Here is a 7,916-nt window from a genome sequence, read left to right as displayed (position 1 = left end):
AAGAGACGGGACGCAGCTTGATGCAAGCAAGCTGTCGATTTATTAGTGATTTTCTTACAATTATATATGTTTCTACCTTCTACATATTACACACTGATTGGTTAAATCTTAAGCGTAAAAAACACTAATTGGTTGATTTTTAAGGCACACCGTTAGAACAATAGATACTTACTAGTTTATCTTGACCTAGCAATAATTTTTATTCCAAGGTTAGGGAGTTTCTTTCTACGCGGCTTTCTTAATTACATATCGGCGCCATCCGTTCCCTTATCTGGCTACTTGTTTCTCTGTCCGTCTGGTTGCCTCCTCAACTGTAAGGGCTCAGGGGTCTGCAGTTAGCTTGTCCCTTTGCTCCCAGGGCTTGTGCCCTGCGAGTTCTAACAAGTCTCTATTTATCAGGCTATCAGTACTTGGACTCTTGTCCTTGAGGCCTTGTCCTACAATTTTACCCTGTGGAGGCTTTTCTTCATCTATTGTCATCATAATCTGACACTTTGATCTTTTTGTCAATGTTCTTCTGCCTCTAGGCTTTGAACAACTTCCACAATGGAACCGGCTACACAACAGGGCTCCATAAGGAGACTCAGCAGCAGCAGCGACAGCCGCCGTCACCGCCTGCACGACCACTTGTGACTGTGACACCTGCTGCTCAGGTGACTGCCACCAGACTTTCTAAATCTTCCTCTCTGTCAGTCAGCGGTCTGTTAAGTTTTATTTCAACATATGCTTTTGAAATACAGTATTTATTAGAGCTTATTTTCTAACTGTTTGCATTTCTTTCACACGGTGCGTTTTTGTCCTGGTACTGCGTGTTAAACGCTGTCAGGGCAGTACCAAAGTTTTACGGCAGATCAGTTATGGTGAATATACCTAAAAATGTTCTTAGAGAAGCCCTAAGTTCTTTTGAATCTGAGAAATGGTGCTTGATTCTCAGAGACGGTAATGGTTTTGTATTACTTGGCGTGCTGTTTCAGTTTGGTAATCTACCGTCTGGCAAAGCTTGCATGTGATTAAAGACTTTGGAATATGACTTGTCAGAAATACACAGACTTGGAAACCGTCTCCATTCCTTAAACATTCAAATTTTATTGGGTTTTTTTTCTTTTTTCCTGTGGTTCTGTGGCATTCCCACAACAGTCTTTTCTTGACAATGTGTACTCACAGGATTTTTTCCTCTCCCTGTTTGATGTATTAAAACTTAAACAGAATAACATGCCTGCTGCAGTAACTATAACTTTGGCCCCAGCCTTTCGAGTGGTTGGACCTAAACACGCTGTTTACCTACAGATAGGTAAAGTATGTTCAGGAGAGTATCTGTGAGGAAACTTAACAGCACGGTGTTAGGGGTCTTGGGGGTGTTACGGGATCGCATGTCATATACAGCAGTAGAGACAGACATGCAGGTAGAGGCAGACGTACAGGTTGTGACACAGATGCTTACTGGAACTTTTGTAAGGGTGTTTTCCCAGTGAAAATGCAAAAATCCCCCAGTGGTTGTCAGAGCAAAGCTAAGGAATACATTTTGGTGTCATACACATGTATGCCAGATTTTGGGGTTTTATACATAACCGTGAATTTCCGTTTTTATTGAACAGCATCTACGTGCTTAAAGTCACCTTCAGAAGATGAAGGAAAGAACTAGGCCAGGATGCTCTGCCTAAAGGGGGTTCTTGGAGATCTTCCCTGTGGAGATATGGTAGTGGGTTTTATAACTTTGTGCAGGAGTCCTGACTAAATGTTGGCATGATCTTGGAAAGACCCTTCAGTGAACCTTGAGTGAAGATGGCCAACTTGCTCAGATTTTTCCGAGCCGCGTGATCACGGAAATCTCGTAATAGAAGCAATGCTAATAGAAGCTAAAAGTAAACAGGATTTTACACATCACTGGGGGAAAAAAAAAAGAGATGGTGGACTCTTTTTGAAGATGTTGGGAAGGCAAAATGGATGGTTGGGATGTGTTTGAAAAGGTGGGAGGCGGGGTGGGGGTGTCCTCTTCTGTGCTCGCTATTATAGAGACATTTTCTAGGGTTTTGTAAGCTAACAGGAGCAAAAGCAATGAAAGTTAGATCAGGAAAGAGCCTCATGTTGTAGCAGACTCTGCTTTAGTGACTTTGGAGACCATTTTGCTGTTGGCATTGAAACGATTCAAAACAAATGGAAAAGATTTTGCTGCTTGTGTTTGACTCTCAGACCTGAAGATTTCTGGAAAGGTGCCGTGAGTGTGTGGAGATGATAAAAGCTTGATGCTGTGTGTAAAATGTTGCTTTTCTATCTGTAAAGGGATTCCCTGAAGTGCTATGTCATGACATATTAATATCACTCTTACAAACTGACTGATGCTTTCTCTGTATTGATGTTGTTTTCAGAATACACAGATGACAATGCCCTGATTCCAAGGCACTCATCGGTAACTGTTAGGAGAGTCCCTGTTAGAGGAGTTAAAGCTACCGGCAAAACAGACCTTGGGTAAGTAGCCATAACGCGTTGTGTCCTGTGGGAGGGGTTTCAGTGTGTTCACCTTCTTTGTGGCTGTCGGTTTACGGAGGCATTCCGGCTGTATCTTTCTTGTTAAAGCTGCTGTTAAATTGTGTTGTGACAGGGCAGATTTCAATGTATCTGTCCCAAAGCAGACTTAGATTTTTCAGCGCGCTGGGACGTGGCATTCAAAGCCCAACAGTGGTAGCTGTTCAGACGTTTGAATTGGGTTTGTTCTTGGGGTTGGTTTTTCTGAGAGTCAAGTTCTCCATCCTGTTTCCTCTAAGCAGAGAGATTCCTTATTTTATGCTTTTGCTTGTAGTGCTTTTAGAGTAAACGGAGAGACACATTGCAGTGTGAACTGGTAATTTGTTCCCATCTGCCAGCAGTCCGAGTCTCAGTGTTTGACTGCTTCCTTTGTTTGGGGGCGGTGGGGCAGGGTATTCTTACACCCCAAAGGGGTGGGGGTGGCGGGGCTGCATGCTGTCTCCAGAGGAAAGACTGAGAGTGGCCAGCTGGCAAACCGTGCAAACAAGAAGTTTCATTCTTAAGTGATTCCTATTAGTTTCCTAAAGACAATCCCTGTGTCAGGCAAGAGAAAAAGAACAACGTCCTAAAGCGTATTGCCTTTTGTGCCAGGACGGTGAAGGAACAGTTGATCTTTTCCAAACCTGAAGCTCAGAAAGCAGTTGAGCACATTCCCAAATGTTAGTAGTTACCTTTCTAAGTTTGATTTCAGCCTAAGCTGCTCTCTGTGCTCCAGGTATTACTGCTGTATTCCTCAGATTTATGGAGGACAGAGAATCTGATTACAATAGCAGATATTCAAATGTAAGCCTGACTACAGCATTGTTGCTGTCATCGATGTATTCGTACAGTCCAGTTCTGTATCAGCTGCATCAGCATGGTTTGAATGGTCATGTTTTCCAGCCTTCTTCAAGGTAGACCTCTCCTCCACCATTAGTAGATATTACTGACTTGTGGTTTTGTCGTGTCTTTCTAATGTTAGTTCTCAATAAATAAAGTATACTGGTGAGCTTCAGCGTGTCTCTAAGTCTTATCTCTAAGACTTAACCTTGAGACATAACCATAAGTCTTAACCTAAAGACCTATCCTTAAGACTTAACCCTAAGACCTAAAGGGTAGAAGCTCCTGATCTGGCTTCGGTCAATCTGGGATCATCACTGGGATCCACAGAACTTGGCCAGCACAAGGTCTATTAGGTAGCAGGTTAAATGAGGCAGAGGAGAAGCCCACCACTCTGCTGCGCTGGGTTCTTGGCACCAAGGTACCTCTGTGACATTTTCACTGTGCTGCAGTGTAAAGACGGCCTGTGATTTTCAAAACCTGAAGATCAGTCTTTAAAATGCAACTCCTTGGACAGTAATAATATTGTGTCAAGTAAATACATACACCCCTCACCAATGGAGTTTTGGTTTTTTTCTTTGTACCTTTGCTGCTTCTGCAGAAGCCAGTAGTGCAGAGGGCTGAGGGTACAGCCACACAGAGTGGCTTCTGTTTTGTGAGCTCTAACTAAACGTGCAATGGACAGCCATTAAGATTGGGAAAGCTCGCAAAAAGCTTAAAAACAAATAAACCACAACATTTCTTTCTTTTTTATAGAACTCCTTAGATTACTCCTTTTTTTTATAAAAATGAGAAATCAGGGGTTAGTCATGCTTTGTATGCTATCTAAAGGCTTTAATCAGCAGTGCCTCCCCTGTCCATTCAGAGGGGGTCATGTCCATCTTTTTTCAGATTTTCTGTAGCTGGAAAAAGTGTTTTTGCCAGCCACCACAGACAAGTTTTCCTAAAAGGCTCAATCATTTAAGTGTTCCTTCAGCCTGATAATGATTTAAAAACTGTGCCTGCTGGTCTGAACCTGGATTTCATGTTCTAGTTCCCTCCTAACAAAATAAATAGAATGTTCTTTGCTGTAGATGCCCCATTGCAACGGGGTCTCCAGGAAGGGATTCTGCATCCAGCCCATCATAAATAATCACGCAGAATTCAAGAGAATATTTTAAGACCAACACGCTCTGCACTGATTAACGTCTTCACCACTGTCATCTACAGTGGTGAAGATGACAATGAGGAGTACAATGAAGAGAACTGTAAACAGGTTTTTTCTTTTTTTTTGCAAGGAAGAAGAATGAGGGGCTTTTCAACTCTTGCAATGCACTGCGCGAATGATTTCTTAGAAAGAGCATTACAATTCTAGGAAAGAGTTGTCAACAAATTTTTGAAATAGTTTCCTAATCTTCAAAATATTGGAGCTGGTAGTCACCAGCTGTGGCTGATGCACCATTTTCTGACTCCTGTGAAATGCCTAACTGTCTGTTTCCATAGTGGTATCATTCCCATACCTCCCTTTCCTTAAATAGAGTTTAAAATGGGGTCCACAAATCAGATGATGCGGTCCACAATTCAGATGGCCATCAAAGAGTCTTCAAAATTTCTCAAAATTCAGGTACTTCTTTTCTGGGAAACATACTCTTTGCTACTTTAACAGAACGTGTTTGTGTATGTATGTGTAGGTATTTACAAAGAGGCATTTAGTAAAACATTCGTTAAAACGTTGACTGTCTCTCACTTAGAGGTGAGAGATTCTGAGGGAAGGAATGGATTGCACATTCCCAGTGAGTGAAAGCGAGAGAACACCCTGCTCCCACGCGTTCCCTCCGTAAATGCCTGTGCTAGTTCTCAGGCGGCCCCAAGCTGCTTTTCACATCCCCCCTGCCCTTCAGGCTGGCTGGCAGGGCTGCCTGTTAGCGCTCCCTCACTGCCTTTCAGGCTGAGCATGCCTGTCAACAAGACAAACAGGAGGGCTTTGCTAACCTTAGTATCCTCAGCGGAGACGGGGAAGGAGCACTCGCGTCACCAGCTCTGCTGGCAGGCATCACAGGGCAGCAGGTCTGGGCAGAGGTTTTGTGTCGAGCCCTCCCTGGGGACATGTTGATCCCAAAGGTTTCCTTTTGGGTGTCAAAGGGCGATTGTTTTGAAAAGGAGTGCTGAGGATGGTTTTCGAATCATTTAAGATCAACAAAGAGCAGCTTCTGAGTACGTGTTGGACCTGCAGTTCCACTGCACTTGGCAATAGCTGCTGTTAAAGAGTCCTTTTCCTGGCCAGAAGCAGAGCTTGTGGGCAGACAAAAACCAACAGAAAATCCAGTACCAACAGAAAATTCTTAAATCCCTTGCTAAGGGATTATCAAAAGCTTGATTCCTTTTAGTGCTTCTGGGTCTGAAGCTGAATTTCAGCAAGCAAAAGCATCTGCAACAACTCTTAAGTTGTGTGTCCTTTTAATGCTGCAAGACATAAATAATGCTACTTGCATGCATCTCAGTTAAATGTACCGTGGCTAGCTTCTTCAACCAGTCTGGAGCTTAAAGGCCAGCTTCAAAATGCTGGCGGTGTACTTTTTTCTACACATAGCTTCAGTCCACTTGGAAGAAAATTGGATTGGTTAAACAAGTCTTTATGTAAGGTACAAAGAGAGCCTATTTGTAGCCTAACATGAGTGTCAAATAATCAGTACCTGTTAAACAGACTGACAACCTGGCTGAAGACAATGCTACCAAAGAGGATAAGGTACAGGCTATGATGGTACAGTCTTGCTGTGAATACAACCCAGTCAAGGAAGTGTCAGGTATGTTCTTTGAAGGTTATGGGAACATTGTAGAGATGTTTGTTTTAAGAAGAAAGATACATGCATACGTTTTCCTTTTTTTTTTTCTTTTTCAAAAAACTTCTAGTTACATGAAAGACCCCTGGGATCCACCTCCACCATCGAACATTTGCTTTCGTTGTGGAAAACCTGGCCACGATAGAAAGAACTGCCCAACAAAATGGGTAAGGTTGTGGGGCGCTTCTGGTGTTACTGAACCTTTTAGGGTTTTTACCTTGGCATTTATGTGACAAAGACATGAACGCTCCTAGTAAGAATTGTTTCTCTTGGGGTGAAATACAGAGGTTACATGGCAATGTTGCAAAGCCCTTCCATATTCAAGGGAAGCCTGGAATTCTGAATGTGAAATTTTCTTTTCTCTAGCTCACAGTCATTAAAGATGTCCATAGATCTTTCTCAGTGAACTTTCACACCTATTTTTGTCTGTTTCAGTAGGACTGGAAATTTTTCTTGCTTCTAACTCTGTTCAATGACCATTCAAAGTTTTTAGTATTTCCTATAAAAACAAGATGTTTCTGTTGACCCCATCTATTGAATATCTGTGAGTTTTAACTACCAGAAGCCTCTGGCTGAGTATTCATGCCGTTTAACATCAGTCACTGAATGTATATGCAAGAGGGACAAATTCAGCTTTCATAGATGGATTATTAAAGAATTTCCACAAGCCGAATGGGTTCCTCTAGGTTTGCTTTTAATCACAGTACAGAGTTGGGCATCACCTCAGTGAGTGGCAACTTGCAATTTTTCATTTTGCATCTTAGATAGATTTCTTAAAGCAATTACATAATCCCTAAAGTCCAGTCATAAGAGTCCACTTAAAGTTTCATCATCTTTCCAATTCTTCTGTTCTTCTTGGTCAGCCGGAAAGTACTTTGAATTCTCATCCGTCAGCTGATCCTCATCATTCAATCCAATTGTTGACCGTGTAGGTCACGCTGTTCTCCTCTTGACTCAAAATCATAAAAGTCATTTATATCTAATCATAATCATCTGACAGGCTTATTTGATTATTGCTTACTGTTTAACATACACATTTATTTTTAACTACCGATTAACTCAGTTGAAGGTTAAATCAATCATGGAAAGAATTGTACAATGGACGTGGTTATATTGTTATTGCTGCACCTGTGTTTTCACTGCTGCTAACAACTAATCTTACTACTTTAACCTAGACAATACTGCTATTAATCTATGATTAACCTTGAACATAGATGGTGAATATAAGTTTCCCCAGGGACTTGTGGATATTTCTCGAGCTAGCTCGACAGCATCAGTGAGCAAAAACTGACCTTGGGAGAGAGACACAGTTATGCTTGTTGGGAGGAAGTCATGGGAGCAAGAAGAGAAACTTCAAGATACGGAGTTGTCTGCAGAGCTTGTGGCCTTGTAGGTAAAGGCAGTTGCTAAGTTGCTGTGTCTGCAATAGAAAAAAGAGCTACAGTGGAAAATTACTGAGCACAATCACAGGCTGATACGTCAGCCCGCTGCAAAGGCAAAAAGGCTTGCTTGATTTTAGTAAAGTGTCTTTGAGGTGTCTTTGATTGTCTTCGAGTCTTCAATCTGCTCTCAGAGTCCGTGCATCAATAAGCCACAGGGACTGACTCAGAACCCTGAAAGAAGCTCTCACTCTGCAAAGCATTTTGGAGGGGCAGCGGGTTTGTGTCTCTGCTCCGAACAGATGGTGAGCAAAGGGCTATTTCACCCTGAAGGGTCCTGAAGTTAAGCCAAAGAATGACTGAGTCCAAAACACTG

Source organism: Falco peregrinus, chromosome 1 (genome assembly GCF_023634155.1).
Source record: "Falco peregrinus isolate bFalPer1 chromosome 1, bFalPer1.pri, whole genome shotgun sequence".
In the NCBI taxonomy this organism is placed as follows: Eukaryota; Metazoa; Chordata; class Aves; order Falconiformes; family Falconidae; genus Falco; species Falco peregrinus.
This window is presented reverse-complemented; position numbering follows the sequence as displayed.